The sequence below is a fragment of the Oryx dammah genome, unplaced genomic scaffold (assembly GCF_014754425.2).
Source record: "Oryx dammah isolate SB20612 unplaced genomic scaffold, SCBI_Odam_1.1 HiC_scaffold_29, whole genome shotgun sequence".
Lineage (NCBI taxonomy): Eukaryota > Metazoa > Chordata > Mammalia > Artiodactyla > Bovidae > Oryx > Oryx dammah.
In genome coordinates this window covers 59,782,448-59,800,542 of record NW_024070213.1, presented here as the reverse complement: position 1 = coordinate 59,800,542, position 18,095 = coordinate 59,782,448, and the positions used below count along the sequence as shown (strand labels likewise).

Genomic DNA, 18,095 nt, shown 5'->3' with positions numbered 1-18,095 from the left:
AATTTAAGAAAATTGAAATCACATCAAGCATCTTTTCTGACCACAATGCTATGAGATTAGAAATAAATTATGAGAAAAAATTATAAAAAACACAAACACATGGAGGATATCTGGATGTGAGAGTTGGACTATAAAGAAAGCTGAGCTCTGAAGAATTGATACTTTTGAACTGTGGTGTTGGGGAAGACTCTTGAGAGTCCCCTGGACTGCAAGGAGATCCAACCAGTCCATCCTAAAGGAGATCAGTCCTGGGTGTTCATTGGAAGGACTGATGTTGAAGCTGAAACTCCAATACTTTGGCCACCTGATGTGAAGAGCTGATTCATGAAAAAACCCTGATACTGGGAAAGATTGAGGGCAGGAGGAGAATGGGACAACAGAGGATGAGATGGTTGGATGGCACCACCGACTCGATGGACATGAGTTTGGGTAAACTCCAGGAGTTGGTGACGGACAGGGAGGCCTGGCCTGCTGTGGTTCATGGGATTGCAAAGAGTTGGACACAACTGAGCAACTGAACTGAACTGAAACAATATGATACTAAATAACCAACGAATCACTGAAGACATCAAAGAGGAAATTAAAAATACTTAGATAAATGACAATGAAAATGCAATAGTCTAAAACCTATGTGATGCAACCAAAGCAGTTCTAAGAGGGAAATTTATAGCAATATAATCTCACCTCAAAAAACAAGAAAAATTTCAAATAAAAAACCTAACCTTATGTCAAAAGTAACTAGAGAAAAAGGAAAAAACAAAACTCAAAGCTAGTAGAAGGAAAGAAATTGCTTTCCTTAATTGCTATTTATTATAAACTATACACAGATTTTATTTTATTTGTGATTACCCTCAGTAAATTTTTTGGTTTTGTTTATGCTTTGCCATGTTCTTTTTTATGATTTTTAATAAATATATATAAAATTTACCATTTCAACTACTTAAAAGGTACAGTTCAGTGGTATTAAGTACATTGCTTTTATTGTGTATTTCACTTAATACAATAACACATGTATCTAAGCCTGATATTATTATATTTAGTAATTACTATTTATTTTAAATTATAAAGTACTTTCTAGTTGTTATCTAAAATTGCCATTTATTCTAAAATTAAATTAGCAAAAGTAGAAAAGTTAGGCCTAAGTATAACAACCAATCATAATAGCTTAGGTTACAATTTTCCAGAAATTTTCTATATAAATATATTCATATTAATTGGTATATTTCAAAATGTGAAACTGTCTTTATGAGTTGTTTTCTGAAATATTTTATATTTAAAAATTTTAAATAATCTTCTTTTGATCTTAATAGTCATAAATTAAAATAATCATTTGATGAATTATGTGATGTTTCCTTTAGAGCATTCCATTATAGTTTGGAATCAAGTCTAACATTTGAAACTTCATGATTCCTAAAAAATTTTCTTCCATTAAAAAGTGACTACCTAGTGCTGATGTGATATTATATAATTTTACAAAATTTTAAAAATGAATTTATATAGTTTCTTTCAAAGTAAACTATAAGCTGTGATGCAAAATGCAGTTTTTACAAATATCTTTGCCTATTTACTATATTCCCTAGAAATGAGCATTATTGTTATTCCTTCTGTATATACTCACAACTTACTTACATATGTTGCAAATATTTTCCCCACTATTTTATTCATCTTTGTCTATGGATTTTTTTTTTGAAATAGAATCTCATGTTAGAGTTCAGAAAAATTTATATTTTTCTGATTAATTCATTTTTTCTATATATTCCTCACACTCTGTAGTTTTGAAATGAGATGCTCTTATATTTTTCAAATTATTTTTGTTTAATAATAAAGTTAAATATTTTAGTTTTGACTCTCATAGTTTTCTTTCAAACTTGCTTGTTCTGTTCGACTTCTTCTGAGGAGGATTTACCTGTGGTTTTGTATTATGTGTGGTTACTCTGAATATATATTTTGTTTATACTATCTCATTTTTAAAAAATTTTGATAAAAATATATAAAATTTACCATCTTAGCTCCTTTAAGGGTACAGTTCAGCTTCCCCGGTGAACTGTAAAAAATGGAAAAGAATCTGGTGGTAAAGAATCTGCCTGCAATGCAGGAATCCCTGGGTCTCCATGGAAGATCCCCTGGAGAAGGGAATGGCAACCCACTCTCGTATTCTTGCCTGGGTATTCTTGCCTGGAGAATCTCATGGACGAGGAGCCTGGTGTGCTACAGTCCATGGGGTCACAATTTCTGTGCTTTCCCTTAATATTCTAACATTCATATTTGGTGTTGTGTTTATCTTGTAATACCCAGGAATAGTTGATACCTAGACCATACTTCCTAACAATGCTAGTAACTCAGCCTGATTTTTGTCTTTCTTTTTCTTGTTTTGTACTAGTTCCCAGGATATTCTTGACTAGTGTCTTATGCTGAATGGTAATACTTATCTTTTATTATCAACATTAGATCAGATTTAAGTACTGTTACTCATTTTGTTCCACCCCACTACTGTTACCCTGCAGATATTTTTCTCTCTTGGTTAATGCATTTTTCTTTCTTGCTAGGTTATACCATTGAGGATTTCTATTAGTTATAGTAAAAGCTAAAATTTTGAGTCCTTTTATTTCTTAAATTGCATTGATTTAGTCTCATACTTAAATGGTTCCTTTCTCATATATATAGTTTTCAAACCTAGAGGGGTGGGATGGGGAGGGAGATGGGAGGGAGGTTCAAAAGGGAGGGGATAAATGTGTACCTATGGCTGATTCATATTGAGGTTTGACAGAAAACAGAAAAATTCTGTAAAGCAATTATCCTTTAATAAAAATAAATTAATTAAAAAAGAAATAGTTTTCTGAGACCAACTTCATCTTCTTATATGAAGAATTCCAGTAATATGTTGATATATTAATATAATACAGTACATTGATAGGCTATCATTCTTAAGCACTGCTTGGAGTTTTATACTATTCTTTTCTAAATTAAGTTTTATTGGAGTGTAGTAGCTTTATAATGCTGTTAGTTTCTACTCTACAGCAAAATGAATCTGCTTTACCTATACATATAACCCCTCCCTTTTTTGAACTTCCTTTCCAATCAGCTCACCACAGTGTATTAAGTAGAGGTTTCTGTGCTATATAGTGGATTCTCATTAGTTATCTGTTTTATGCATAATATGTATATATGTTAATCCCAATCTCCCAATTCATCCTAGTGCTCTTTCCCCCCATAGTATCCATACAGTTGCTCTCTACATCTGTGTCTCTAGTTCTGCTTTGTAAATAAGTTCATCTGTGTGATATTTCTAGATTCCACATGTAAGTGGTATTATATGATATTTGTTTTTCTCTTTATGACTTACTTCACTCTGTATGACAATCTCTAGGTCTATACATAATTCTACTAATGGCACTATTTTGCTCCTTTAGATAGATGAATCATATTCCATTGTATATACGTAGCACATCTTCATTATCCATTCCTATGTTGAAAGATATTTAGGTTCCTTCCATGTCCAGGTTGTTGTAAATGGTGCTGCAAAGAACATTCAGGTGCAATGCTCCAGTTCCAGCTCCCAGCCTCTGTGAGAGCTGGTGAACATTGATTCCAGTCTGGGGTATATAGGGTTGTGGCACCAATGTCTGTGTGGTTCTCACTCTATCCAGTCTGACACAGATCTTCTGCTTCACCCTTCTCTGACAGCCTCAAATGCTTCCCTTCTGTCTCAACCAAATTCCCAAACAGTGAGGGGCCTTTCTCAGATGTGGGAATCTCTCCTGGTTCAGCTCCCCCACCCTGCGGTGCAGGCCCAGTCCTTCTTTTCCTCCTTTTCCTTCTACCTTCTGTTATTTCATTCTACCTAGTTATACTTGGATCCATATAGTCCTTTCCAATGACCAAGGTCTTCTGGTAGTGGTCAGCCAGTGTTCTGAGAGAATTGTTCCATCTGTGGATGTACTCCTGATGCATCCATGCAGAGAGATGCACTCCATGTCCATCCATTTCTCCACCATCTTGGAATGCTGAGAAATATTTTTCCTTATTCTCAGATACTCCTATAAACCAACTCAAATTCCAAAGAAAAATCTAGGTAATTGCACTGTAAAAGAAAGCAAGAGAACTCAAAAGGCATGTAATTATATATGTGATATGGAGCCAATCTCCTGGCTTTTAGAGAAAATTCAACAACTTATCTCTTGCAGACTCTGTAAATTTGATCTCTAGAATTCATTTGATTTTTGCTTCAATAAGTTGCAAACATCATTTTTTATCTTAGGGAATTTATACTACATTTTTTCCCCACATTCCTTTTGTTCAAAGTATAGCAATACTGTACATTAAAATCAACTTGATTAACAGAAAGAAAAGACTAGTGACTCCACTGACCTTTCTGCGATTTAGTTTGTATCAGTAGCATGACCAGTAACAGTACCAAAAGCTCAGTTAGAATAGAATGCTGCTGCTGCTGCTAAGTCGCTTCAGTCATGTCCGACTCTGTGCGACCCCATAGATGGCAGCCCAGCAGGCTCCCCCATCCCTGGGATTCTCTAGGCAAGAATACTGGAGTGAGTTGCCATTTCCTTCTCCAATGCATGAAAGTGAAAAGTCAAAGTGAAATCACTGTCGTGTCCGACTCTTAGCGACCCCATGGACTGCAGCCTACCAGGCTCCTCCATCCACGGGATTTTCCAAGCAAGAGTACTGGAGTGGGGTGCCATTGCCTTCTCCATATAATAGAATAGTAAACTGCAATTTGGCATTGTATAGAATAATAATTATTGCACTCAAAAAAGGAATGTTTTAGATAGTGAAAGCAGCTTTATTCAAGCAGGAAAATTCTTTGGAAGACATAGACTGTACTTCAGGTTTTGAAGTAAGACAATACATTAAATTCTTACATTATAATTCAACTCACAGGTATAGGTAGACAATATCTCTCAGAAGTTCAAAATTTAGCAGTGTAATTAAAAATATTTTCATTTGGGGTCATACAAAATTTGACTGCTATTTTTCTTATTCATCACATAAAGAATAATAAAAATGTATTATTTTACTGTGTGAAAACATATTTTGTAAAATAATTATAAATTATATCTTACTTTATATTTGTACAATCTGTTCACACATTAAAAATTATGACACTTATGAAACAATATTCTTAGGAGCATAATACTATATCTATTATAATTGAACTATTTTTTAACTAAATAATTGATTTAGTCATTTTTTTCAAGTAGTCAGTTTTGTTCTAAAACTATAACTACAGTTCCACACATTTTCTTCACATGCCAAGTCCTGAAAAGTTATCTAACATATAGCTCATAGAAAGCCTTATTGAAAACATTTGTTTCTTACAATGTGATCTGTGAAAAATATCACGTTTAAAATACTGCATTCTTGAAATTGATAAAGGAACAGATTTGTAGAGCAGAAATTCTAGCAGGAAATGATAGCTTGGAAGGAGGCCCTAAATTGGCTGAAATTGCTATATAACCTAAAAATATAGACAGAATAAGACAAACTAGACCAAGATTAAAAGGAAAACTTTTTTTTTCATTTATACATTTTAGAATTTTCTCATTTGTTTGAAGTAAACCAAACTTTATGGACCATATGTTTATTTTTAAAATTTTTTTAAAATTTAAATTTATTTATTTTAATTGGAGGCTAATTATTTTACAATATTGTATTGGTTTTGCCATACATCAACATGAATCCACCACGGGTGTACACGTGTTCCCCATCCTGAGCCCCCCTCCCACCTCCCTCCCGTACCATTCCTCTGGGTCATCCCAGTGCACCAGCCCTGAGCATCCTGTATCCTGCATCAAAACTGGACTGGCGATTCGTTTCTTATATGATATTATAGATGTTTCAATGCCATTCTCCCAAATCAACCCACCCTCACCCTCTCCCACAGAGTCCAAAAGACTGTTCTATACATCTGTATCTCTGTTGCTGTCTCGCATACAGGGTTATCGTTACCATCTTTCTAAATTCCATATATATGCGTTAGTATACTGTATTGGTGTTTTTCTTTCTGGCTTACTTCACTCTATATAATAGGCTCCAGATTCATCCACATCATTAGAACTGATTCAAATGTATTCTTTTTAATGGCTGAGTAATACTCCATTGTGTATAGGTACCACAGCTTTCTTATCCATTCGTCTGCTGATGGACATCTAGGTTGCTTCCATGTCCTGGCTATTATAAACTGCTGCAATGAAATTGGGGTACACGTGTCTCTTTCAGTTCTGGTTTGCTCAGTGTGTATGCCCAGCAGTGGGATTGCTGGGTCATGAGGCAGTTCTATTTCCAGTTTTTAAGGAATCTCCACACTGTTCCAGAGAAGGCAATCGCATCCCACTCCAATACTCTTTGGAAAATCCCATGGGTGGAGGAGCTCGGTAGGCTGCAGTCCATGGGGTCGCTAAGAGTCGAACAGGACTGAGCGACTTCACTTTCACTTTTCACTTTCATGCATTGGAGAAGGAAATGGCAACCCACTCCAGTGTTCTTGCCTGGAGAATCCCAGGGATGGGGGAGCCTGGTGGGCTGCCGTCTATGGGATCGCACAGAGTCAGACACTACTGAAGCGACTTAGCAGCAGCAGCAGCAGCCACACTGTTCTCCATAGAGGCTGTACTAGTTTGCATTCCCACCAACAGTGTAAGAGGGTTCCCTTTTCTCCACACCCTCTCCAGCATTTATTGCTTGTAGACTTTTGGATCACAGCCATTCTGACTGCCGTGAAATGGTACCTCATTGTTTTTGATTTGCATTTCTCTGATAATGAGTGCTGTTGAGCATCTTTTATGTGTTTGTTAGCCATCTATATGTCTTCTTTGGAGAAATATCTGTTTAGTTCTTTGGCACATTTTTTGATTGGGTCATTTATTTTTCTGGAATTGAGCTGCAGGAGTTGCTTGTATATTTTGAAGATTAGTTGTTTGTCAGTTGCTTCATTTGCTATTATTTTCTCCCATTCTGAAGGCTGTCTTTTCACCTTGCTTATAGTTTCCTTTGTTGTGCAGAAGCTTTTACTTTTAATTAGGTCCCATTTGTTTATTTTTGTTTTTACTTCCAATATTCTGGGAGGTGGGTAATAGAGGATCCTGCTTGGGCCATATCTTAAAAAGCCTGTTTCACGTGCTGGTTCCTTAGGGTTTAAATGAAGGGATTCAGCAAAGGGGAAACTGAGGTATTGAGCACAGCTACTCCTTTGTTTAAAGTCACTCTGTCATTGGCTGATGCTTTTATGTACATGAAGATTCAGCTTCCATAAGAAATGGAAACTACAATCTTCTGTGGGAAGAACAGGTAGAAAAGGCTTTGTTCCTTTGTTACACAGAAGGAAATTTGAGAATTATCTTGATGATATAAGTGTAGGAAAGAATCACTAACATCAGTGTCGCCATCAGTGTCACCACAGCCAAGAAAAAGCACATCAGGTCTAGGAAATGTGTATCTGAACAAGAGATCTGTAGGATGGGAGAAGAATCACAAATAAAACGATCAATGACGTTGGAATCCCAGAATTCCAATTTGAGCCCTAAGATCACTGGAGGAAAGATCATCAGGAATCCAGTTGCCCAAGAGCTGAGTACAAGTTGGTGGCAAACTCTATTGCTCAAGAGAGTGGTGTACCAGAGGGGTTTACATATGGCCACATAATGGTCATTAAGACTTAGCAGCCAGAAGGTAAAATTCATTGACTTCCAGAAAAAAAAAAAAACAAAAAAAACTGAGTCATACAACCCATATTGGAAATAGTTCTGCCCTTTGCGACAAGGCTCACTAAGAACCTTGGAATGCAAACAGTTGTGAATGAAATTTCTAAAAAGGAGAAATTGTGTAGAAAGAAATACATCGGTGGCTTAATGTGGGAATCTAGCAGAATGAGAAGGATGATGGTTAAGTTTCCTGTCACACTGAACACATAGGTTAAAAAATAGAAAGAGAAAAACTACAATCTGCAACACAGGGTCATCTGTCAGACACAAAAGAATGAACTCTGTCTGCATTGAGTGGTTCCTCATTTATCTCATAAGGGTTTTATCAAACATAGAGGAAAAGATCTGAAAAAAATAATAGGATTGGCTGTGAGAGTCAATAAGAAAAAAAAAGAAGATGAGAGAGAAGCTAACATTAAATTTATGCCAACAAAACGCTAAGCACCGTGTTTGGGAAAATATATACATTTTCTTGTTAATATCTGCAAAACCCTCTATGAGTAGAGTATTACTATCCTCACTTTTTAGAGAAAAAATTGAGGCTTAGATTAAAGATTTTTTTCTTGAGGTACATATCTAAATCTCAGTTTTTAATAGAAATATGTTGAATCTTTAATGAAGATAAATATTATAAAGACACAACAGACAAAATCCTTCTGAATCCCTTGGGTGAGATCTAAGCATTTATATTTCTACAAAATTTAAAGTTCATAGCCAATGAAGATGTACTGTGTTAGTAATTCAGTGGATGTTGAACCCAAAGTCTTTTACGTTCAACACCTTTGCTCCTTTCAACTTTATCATAATGAATATCCACTACAAGGTCTTAGTCTTAAATACATGAATAAATTTAGAGTGTTTGTGAATTCACTTAAAATCTATGGAAATTATATGTGAAGAGAGCATATATAGTTTTTTTTAAACAAAGGGCAAATGACACATAATATTTTTAAGACTGACTATAATAGATAATATTGCTTCAAGAAAAGCAACAATAAAATATAATTGAATATCAATGTCAGTTGGGTGGTAAACCATAAAATTACAGATTGGACTTAAAAATCATAGAAAGTAGTCACAGTATCTTAGATCTAAAAGAGAATTTATGGATAACTTGACTAGTCCTTACATAAAGCTAAAATTCTCTGCAAAATCGAGGAAGGCATCTATTCAGCAAGATTTTACCCAAGGATATAATTATGACAGTTGACAACTTTTACAAATAAAAACTTTAGAATATAAACAATAAATAAAAGAGAGAAATAATTCTATAAATTCAAAAACATTCAAACTCTTGTAACCACATTTCCAATAAAGGTTTTCAAATCTCTAAACACACTTTAGAAATTAGCTACATTGTTTTAAAGACATATACCAGTTTTTTTTTAATCTTCTGCATATCTTCTTAGCCTCCTTGTAGAAGAGATGTACTACTTCCACACGAACTTTACCATATACATGATTCCTAACAGATAAAATTACTGTAAAACTTTTAATTGATGGTAATGATTCTTTTTCTCAACATGTTCAAATAGTCAGCTTTCTTTTAAAATCTATCATATATTGTATCTAAAATGTCTTACTATTATATGTTTCACTACCTTTCCTTAGTTTCTATGTCAGAATTTAAGCCTGTATAGTACAATTATGTGTTGCTTCCTTAATAGTTGTCTCTTAGGGTGATTTAAAAAGATAAATGCTTCTTTGAGAAGATAAATAAAATTGACAAACCATTAGCCAGACTCATCAAGAAACAAAGGGAGAAAAATCAAAGGAATAAAATTAAAAATGAAAATGGGGAGATCACAACAGATGACAAAGGATCATGAGGCTACTATCAGCAATTATATGCCAATAAAATGGACAACGTGGAAGAAATGGACAAATTCTTAGAAAAGTAAAACTTTCTAAAATTGAACCAGGAAGAAATAGAAAATCTTAACAGATGCATCACAAGCACGGAAATTGAAAATGTAATAAGAAGTCTTCCAGCAAACAAAAGCCCAGGTCCAGATGGCTTCACAGCTGGATTCTACCAAAAATTTAGAGAAGAGCTAACACCAATCCTACTCAAACTCTTCCAGAAAATTGCAGAGGAAGGTAAACTTCCAAACTCATTCTATGAGGCCACCATCACCCTAATACCAAAACCAGACAAAGATGCCATAGATAAAGAAAACTACAGGCCAATATCACTGATGAACATAGATGCAAAAATCCTTAACAAAATTCTAGCAATCAGAATCCAACAACACATTAAAAAAGATCATGCACCATGACCAAGTGGGCTTTATCCCAGGGATGCAAGGATTCCACAATATCCACAAATCAATCAATGTAATACACCACATTAACAAATTGAAAAATAAAAGCCATATGATTATCTCAATAGATGCAGAGAAAGCCTTTGACAAAATTCAACATCCATTTATGATAAAAACTCTCCAGAAAGCAGGGATAGAAGGAACATTCCTCAAAATAATAAAAGTTATATATGACAAACCCACAGCAAACATTATCCTCAATAGTGAAAAATTGAAAGCACTTCCCCTAAAGTCAGGAACAAGTCAAGGGTGTTCACTTTCACCACTACTATTCAACATAGTTTTGGAAGTTTTGGCCACAGCAATCAGAGCAGAAAAAGAAATAAAAGGAATCCAGATTGGAAAAGAAGAAGTAAAACTCTCACTGTTTGCAGATGACATGATCCTCTACATAGAAAACCCTAAAGACTCCACTAGAAAATACTCGAGCTAACCAATGAATATAGTAAAATTGCAGGATATAAAATCAACACACAGAAATCCCTTGCATTCCTATACACTAATAATGAGAAAATAGAGAAATTAAGGAAACAATTCCATTCACCATTGCAATGAAAAGAATAAAATACTTAGGAATATATCTACTTATAGAAACAAAAGACCTAAATATAGAAAACTGTAAAACACTGGTGAAAGAAATCCAGTGAAGTCACTCAGTCGTGTCCGACTCTTTGCGACCTGTGGACTGTAGCCCACCAAGCTCTTCCATCCATGGGATTCTCCAGGCAAGAATACTGGAGTGGGTTGACATTTCCTTCTCCAGAAAGAAATCAAAGAGGATACTAATAGATGGAGAAATATACTGTGTTCACGGATTGGATGAATCAATATAATGAAAATGAGTATACTACCCAAAGCAATCTATAGATTCAATGCAATTCCTATCAAGCTACCAAGGGTATTTTTCACGGAGCTAGGACAAATAATTTCACAATTTGTATGGAAATACAAAAAACCTCAAATAGCCAAAGCAATCTTGAGAAAGAAGAATGGAACTGGAGAAATCAACTTGCCTGACTTCAGGCTCTACTACAAAGCCACAGTCATCAAGACAGTATGGTACTGGCACAAAGACAGAAATATAGATCAATGGAACAAAATAGAAAGCCCAGAGATAAACCCATACACCTATGGACACCTTATCTTTGACAAAGGAGGCAAGAATATACAATGGAGTAGAAACAATCTCTTTATCAAGTGGTGCTGGGAAAACTGGTCAATCGCTTGTAAAAGAATGAAACTAGACCACTTTCTAACACCGTATACAAAAATAAACTCAAAATGGATTAAAGATCTAAACGTAAGACCAGAAACTATAAAACTCCTAGAGAACATAGGCAAAACACTCTCCGATATAAATCACAGCAGCATCCTCTATGACCCACCTCCCAAAATATTGGAAATAAAAGCAAAAATAAACAAATGGGACCTAATTAAAAGTAAAAGCTTCTGCACAACAAAGGAAACTATAAGCAAGGTGAAAAGACAGCCTTCAGAATGGGAGAAAATAATAGCAAATCAAGCAACTGACAAACAACTAATCTCAAAAATATACAAGCAACTCCTGCAGCTCAATTCCAGAAAAATAAATGACCCAATCAAAAAATGTGCCAAAGAACTAAACAGTCTGGGTTTGATGCATGATACAGGATGCTCGGGGCTGGTGCACTGGGATGACTCAGAGGGATGGTATAGATAGGGAGGTGGAAGGGGGGTTTAGGATGGGGAACATGTGTACATTTTTTCCAAAGAAGACATACAGATGGCTAACAAACATGAAAAGATGCTCAACAGCACTCATTATCAGAGAAATGCAAATCAAAACCACAATGAGGTACCATTTCAGGCCAGTCAGAATGGCTGATATCCAACAGTCTACAAGCAATAAATTCTGGAGAGGCTGTGGAGAAAAGGGAACCCTCTTTATGCTGTTGGTGGGAATGCAAACTAGTACAGCCACTATGGAGAACAGTGTGGAAATTCCTTAAAAAACTGGAAATAGAACTGCCTCATGACCCAGCAATCCTGCTGCTGGGCATAGACACCGAGCAAACCAGAATTGAAAGAGACACGTGTACCCCAATTTCATTGCAGCACTGTTTATAATAGCCAGGACATGGAAGCAACCTAGAAGTCCATCAGCAGACGAATGGATAAGAAAGCTGTGGTACATATACACAATGGAGTATTACTCAGCCATTAAAAAGAATACATTTGAATCAGTTCTAATGATGTGGATGAAACTATAGCCTATTATACAGAGAGAAGTAAGCCAGAAAGTAAAACACCAGTATAGTATACTAACGCATATATATGGAATTTAGAAAGATGGTAACGATAACCCTGTATGTGAGACAGCAAAAGAGACACCGATGTATAGAACAGTCATCTGGAGTCTGTGGGAGAGGGTGAGGGTGGGATGATTTGGGAAAATGGCATTGAAACATGTATAATATACGTGAAACAAATCACCAGTCCGGGTTTGATGTATGATACAGGATGCTCTGGGCTGGTGCACTAGGATGACTCAGAGGGATGGCATGGGTAGGGAGGTGGGAGGGGGGGTTCAGTATGGGGAACATGTGTACACCCGTGGTGGATTCATGTTGATGTATGGCAAAACCAATACAATATTGTAAAGTAATTAGCCTCCAATTAAAATAAATTTATATTTAAAAATAATAAGATAAACAGAGAAGGCAATAGCAATCCACTCCATTTCACTTGCCTGGAAAATCCCATGGACGGGGGAGTCTGGTAGTCTGCAGTCCGTGGGGTCGCAAAGAGTCAGACACAACTGAGCGACTTCACTTTCACTTTTCACTTTCATGCATTGGAGAAGGAAATAGCAACCCCCTCCAGTCTTCTTGCCTGGAGAATCCCAGGGACCGGGGAGTCTGGTGGGCTGCCGTCTATGGGGTCACACAGAGTCGGACACAACTGAAGCTACTTAGCAGCAGCAGCAGCAAAAAGAAAATTTGATCTAGTCCAGAGAATTTGTGTGAATATCACAATAATTTCCAGAATTCAATGAGGAAAGATTTAGAATAATCTTCTGTGTCAAATGCTCCTTAATTTTATTGTCTGCTAAATGAAAATAATCTGTTCTTTTTCACATATATTCTTTTTTTTTTTTTCTGATGCTTTTCATTATCACAGAACACGCCACCTGTAATGTGTGCAAAGAGGAAATGAGGGGCAGAGGGAGAGGAAGTCAAATTGGGGAAAGCTGGATGGCTGCTTCACTTCTTCTTCTTCCTTCACTTCTTCTTCTTCTTATCCTTCTCATATAATAAGTATCTTCTGTGTCAAATGCTCCTTAATTTTATTGTCTGCTAAATGAAAATAATCTGCTCTTTTTCACATATATTCTTATATAATAAGTATCTTAATAACTTCTATTTTTAATTAGTGAATAGATGTATATATTTTTAAGAGGATATAATCGTGCAGAAGAAATTGATAACTAAAATGTGGCCAAATTTTGATTATAAGTGAGGATGTCTCTTTTTTGAGATCATTTTATTAGTCTTCTTTTCTCAACTTTTTCATTGTTAAGTTTATGCAGTTAATAAAAACCCCAATGGACAGAGTTAAATCATTTTATGAATAGACACCATTTATATATGTTACATTTCTATACAAAAAAGATGAAAAACAATTATCCAAAAAGAAAAAAATCAAACTATTTATAAATATCTGCCTTTGATCTTCAAGAATTACCTTAATTCACAATTAAAACAAAAGATCCAAACTCTAAAGCACTTAACCTTGCTCCTGCATTTTCCTGTATTTTTGCCTAAGATGTGAAAAAGCAGAAGAAATGGATTATCAATGTATTCAAAGTTTAGATAATATTATTTCAGCAAGAAATTGGATGAAAAATAGCTTTTACGTTATAACTCAATGCCAAAGGGTGGAATGTATTCTGTGTTTCTGTAAAATTTCCCCGCCCACCTCACTCTTTTATGAAAATATATACTGAGGCCAACATTCTGGACTTGGGTGGTAGAAGCTACTTTATTTGATTTTAGCCAAAATAAGATAAATTCTCTAGAATTTACATGAATATGTCCAAATGATATCATATATGTTATTAGTATAATACATTCTTATATTCCTTACATGTGGAAATGGAATTAGAAAAAAATCCAGGCACTTTTGACAAAGGTGTTGGCATATCCTCCAATTAGGGAGATGTTTTATAGCTAATTTCACACACTAAATGAATGCGCTTTCTTTTATCATTTATTTACTTACTTACATACTCAAGGGATTCACTGAGAAGGTAAAAGAAGCAAAACTACACAAAGAAAAGTTACCCTTGAGACTAATGAACAGAACACACTAATTATATGCAATAAAACTGACTTGTTAGCATATTATCATACAATGTGAAGGGCAAATACACCTACAGAGAACTGAGGTTATTAAACATCTCTAAGACAGTAAACAAGAACAATTGGTGGGTCAGGATCATATTCATTATTCAGTGATTAGCTTTAGTATTTAAGGTTAAAAGTATAACAATTCCATTAGTTTTACCACATTCACAAAATTTTTCATTCAGTCAATTCTTGTTGAGATGACTGAAAATTACTAATTTTATCATGAATTGTGGCATGCTCCAAGCTGATTAATTTGGGTATCAATGACCTTAATATGTAAGACTCAACTTAAGTAGAGCAGTATTTAAGACTCTAAGAAACATGACCTAGTGAAAGGAGATATGAAGCTAAATGATGATATAAGAATTGTATCCGAGGAATGTAAAAAATATATGACACTTCCACCAGCTTAAGAAATTAAGGAAGAATGACATCCAGACATTAGTAACTTTAAGGTATTTCTTCCAACTGTGTTAAAATAAAAACATTAAAGGTAATGTTATTCTTACCCTTGACTTACCGTGTATGAGAGAAAGAGAAACCCCATGAAGTGAAAAGAAAACCCAGGATTATCCCACTCATACATTCATAGAGAGTGGCAAGGGCTGTATACCCCTATCTTGCCCCTGCTCTCCTCTCTTTCCTCTGGTAACCACTAGTTTGTTCTTTAATTGTGTAAGCCTGTTTCTGTTTTGTTATATTCGTTTCTTTCATTTTATAGATTTCTGAAGAAAGTAATGGCATAGTGTTTGTCTTTCTGTGGCTGACTTATTTCACTTAGCGTGATACCATCCCGGTCCATCCACCATGAGATATTACCTCACAGCTGTGTCAGAATGGCTATCATCAAAAAGACCATAAATAAATGTTGGGAGAATGAAGACAAAAGGGAACCCTAGTACATTGCTGCTGAGAATGTGAATTGGTGCAACCACTCTGGAAAATGGCTTTGTGGTTCCTCAAAAGACTAAAAATAGAACTGTCATACGATCTAGCAGTTCCACTCCTGGGTATTTATCTGAAGAAAACAAAAACACTAATTTGAAAAGATACTTGCATGCCAATACTTATGGAACATTATTTACAACTGCCAAGATATGGATGCAACCTAAGTGTTTATCAACAGATGAAGAGATAAAGAAGATGTTGTATATATAATGCATATAATAGACTAGTATTCAGCCATAAAATAAAGAGATGTTCTTTTGAAATACTAGCATTCGTATACAATTTAGAAAATGAAAACAAAAGATATTCTAATCCCTTTTCTCTGAACAAATTTTGATGTCCAAGAGGAAGGGATGGGGATGGCAGGAGGTGGTAATGAGTTACTCTATTCTTGTTTAGGTTTTGTTTTTTCCAGCTTTATTGAGATATAACTGACATATACGATTTTATAAATTAAGTTGTACAATATGTTGATTTCATACTTGTATATTGCAAAACAATTACCACCATAGAATGTACTAACAACTCCATCACATTACATAGTTACTGTTTCCTTTTTGGAGGTGAAATCATATAAGATCTACTTTCTTAGCAACTTTCTTGTATATAATACAGTATTATTAACTATAATCACTATGCTATACATTACATCCTTAGAATTTATTTGTTTTCTTACTGAAAGTTTGTACTCTTTAACCAAACATCTGCTTATCTTTGCAAGAACATATAATGGAGAAAAGACAGTCTCTCCAATAAGTGGTTCTGGGAAAACTGGACATATACATATAAAAGAATGAAATTAGAATGCTCCCTAACAGCAGACCATAATCAAGAAGGACTGAAGACCTAGATGTAAGGTCAGACACCATAAAACTCTTAGAGGAAATCAGAAGCAGGACACTCTTTGATATAAATCACAGCAAGATCTTTTTTGACCCATCTCCTTGAATAGTACAAGTTACAATAAAGCAAAAATAAATAAATGAGATCTAATTAAACTTAAAATCCTTTATGCAACAATGGAAACCATAAACAAAACAAAAACACAACACTCAGAAATGGAGAAAATATTTGCAAACAAAGCAACTGAAAAGGAATTAATCCCCCAAATATACAAGTTCTTCTTCACTTTCTGCCATAAGGGTGCTGTCATCTGCATATCTGAGGTTATTGATATTTCTCCTGGCAATCTTGATTCCGGCTTGTGCTTCCTCCAACCCAGCATTTCTCATGATGTACTCTGCATATAAGTTAAATAAGCAGAGTGACAATAATACAGCCTTGATGTACTCCTTTTCCTATTTGGAGCCAGTCTGTTGTATTAGAGAAATGCAAACAAAACTACAGTGAGGTATCACCTCACGCCAGTCAGAATGCCCACAATAAAAAATTCTACAAACAACATATGCTGGAGAGAGTGTGGAGAAAACAGAATGCTCCTACACTATTGGTGGGAATGTAAATAGATAGAGTCACTATGGAGAACATTATGGAGGTTCCTCAAAAAACTAAAAATAAAACTAACATATGGCCCAGCAATCCCACTCCTGGGCATATACTTGGGGAAAATAATAATACTTAAAGAAGATATGTGCACCTGAACGTTCATCTCAGCACTATTTACAATAACCAGGGCATGGAAGTAATCCAAACGTCCATCCAGAGAGAAATGGAAAAAGAAGATTTGGTATATATATATACAATGGAATATCAGCCCCCAAAAGGAATAAAACAGTGCCATTTGCAAAGACATAGATGGACCTAGAGACTGTTATATAAAGTGAAGTATGTCAGAAAGAGAAAAACAAATATCATTTAATATCACTTACATGTGGAATGTAGAAAAATGTTACAGATGAACTTATTCTCAAAGAAAAAATAGAGACACAAATGTAGAACATAAATGTATAGTCCTACCATGGTGGGAAGAGATGATGAGAGAATTAAGATATTGGGATCAACATATATACACATCATGTATAATATAGATGACCAATATGGCAGAAAGTGAAGAGGAACTAAAAAGCCTCTTGATGAAAGTGAAAGTGGAGAGTGAAAAAGTTGGCTTAAAGCTCAACATTCAGGAAACAAAGATCATGGCATCCGGTACCCTTACTTCATGGCAAATAGATGGGGAAACAGTGGACACAGTGTCAGACTTTATTTTTTTGGGTTCCAGAATCACTGCAGATGGTGATTGCAGCCATGAAATTAAAAGATGCTTACTCCTTGGAAGAAAAGTTATGACCAACCTAGATAGCATATTCAAGAGCAGAGACATTACTTTGCCGATTAAGGTCCGTCTAGTCAAGGCTATGGTTTTTCCTGTGGTCATGTATGGATGTGAGAGTTGGACTGTGAAGAAGGCTGAGCACTGAAGAATTGATGCTTTTGAACTGCGGTGCTGGAGAAGACTCTTGAGAGTCCCTTGGACTGCAAGGAGATCCAACCAGTCCATTCTGAAGGAGATCAGCCCTGGGATTTCTTTGGAAGGAATGATGCTAAAGCTGAAACTCCAGTACTTTGGCCACCTCATGAGAAGAGTTGACTCACTGGAAAAGACTCTGATGCAGGGAGGGATTGGGGGCAGGAGGAGAAGGGGACGACCGAGGATGAGATGGCTGGATGGCATCACTGACTTGATGGACGTGAGTCTGAGTCAACTCCAGGAGTTGCTGATGGACAGGGAGGCCTGGTGTGCTGTGATTCATGGGGTC

At 35.5% G+C, this 18,095-nt stretch overlaps 1 pseudogene; it reads right to left on the bottom strand.

Annotated features, from left to right (window-relative positions):
* Positions 1 to 7,086: 7,086 nt before the first annotated feature.
* LOC120858051 lies at positions 7,087 to 8,024 on the bottom strand (annotated as a pseudogene).
* Between the last annotated feature and the right edge of the window lie 10,071 nt (positions 8,025 to 18,095).